Below are 1,392 nucleotides of genomic sequence, written 5' to 3' on the forward strand. Positions count from 1 at the left end.
TGTCTTGAGTTTGCCGTCTGTTGTTTTGAAGCAGTTGTTTTTTCTTTGGTCTGTCCCAAGTTAGGTTTCAGCTGGACACTGAGAAGTGCAGCACATTCAGTTTCAATGTCCCTGGTCAATGGAGGAGGAGGAAATGAAGGCTCCCCGTATTTGATTTCTACCCTTTGGCCCCCGGTAAAAATTGCCTCTATGTAGATTTCATACAAGGGCCAGACCAGTGATATCCTCCAAAGTGGGGTAATCCACTGATGCTTGCTATGAAGAATGGCCTTTTGGGTAGGGTGCTGGAGAAAATTTGGGGAAGAAATGCACAAGAAAGTAGTTTTTGCCATTCTGTTCTGAAGAGGGTGAATGCAGTGACCATTTTGCATTATAGTGGCACCCAGGCCGCAAGGGAAATAAATCGATATTTTACTCCTTTTAGTAATGCATTTCGCTTTCCAACTTACAATTTTTAGATTGAATTTGAATATTCCCCTTTATTGGAATGGGGGTTAGCAGAGTTTTGACATTGCTTTTTGCAGATGGAAGTATAGGAATACCTCCATACTTTAATATGGAACCCTTTAAAATTGCATCTGCTCTTCAAAGTGCTCTTGACAGAGAAACAGTCCCGAGAGCACTGATCAGTCCACCAGTACCTTGCCCATGTAGACTGCATTCATATGTTTTGATGGCTGTGTTCAATAATAGGAGCAGCAGCATTCAGCAATCCTGTGTGTCCATCAAAGAAAAGCAGATGTGCCAGTGATCATTTGTTGATACTGTGGAGTGGGGACCCTGACTAATTTTTCCCCCACTTTGTATCGCAAAAGTTCTTGTGTACACCTTATTTGCATTTTTTAGCAATGTCCCAAGATGCTTTTGTGTACATCTGAAGAGCAATAGTTCCTTTGTAGAAAGCTTAAAGGATAATAGTGAGACTGAGACTTAATGGAGGGTCCACGGGACGTTTAAGATCCCATCATTTGTCGGGATAAGTTCCTCATCCATCTAGAAAGTTGCTTTCTTCTCATGGGCTGTTTTGATTTTTTTTCCCTACATAAATGAAATGTTAACATGGAAAAATGTTGAATGTTAAGATTTGCCTGCAAAGTACAAACTAATTGATTGGATTGGAGCGTTAGCAAATTGGGGATAGGTCTCCCTATATTTTGTCTTTCTAAAGATGTATTGCAGAGGGAAATATAAAAGAGGAAAAAGCGCTCCAAATTCCACTCACTCACTCACTCAAACAGCTTTGCATTTGGTTTTGATCCTGAAAACGTGTTCTTTTCAAATGTGCACCCATGCACATTTGAACATTTAAGAAAAATAGACCATGCATTTTTCTCGTGCTTTTCATGTTTTTCAGGCTTCCTAAAGCAGTTAGTGATTGATGAATTACTTTTT

This window comes from Carcharodon carcharias, chromosome 30, assembly GCF_017639515.1.
Source record: "Carcharodon carcharias isolate sCarCar2 chromosome 30, sCarCar2.pri, whole genome shotgun sequence".
Lineage (NCBI taxonomy): Eukaryota > Metazoa > Chordata > Chondrichthyes > Lamniformes > Lamnidae > Carcharodon > Carcharodon carcharias.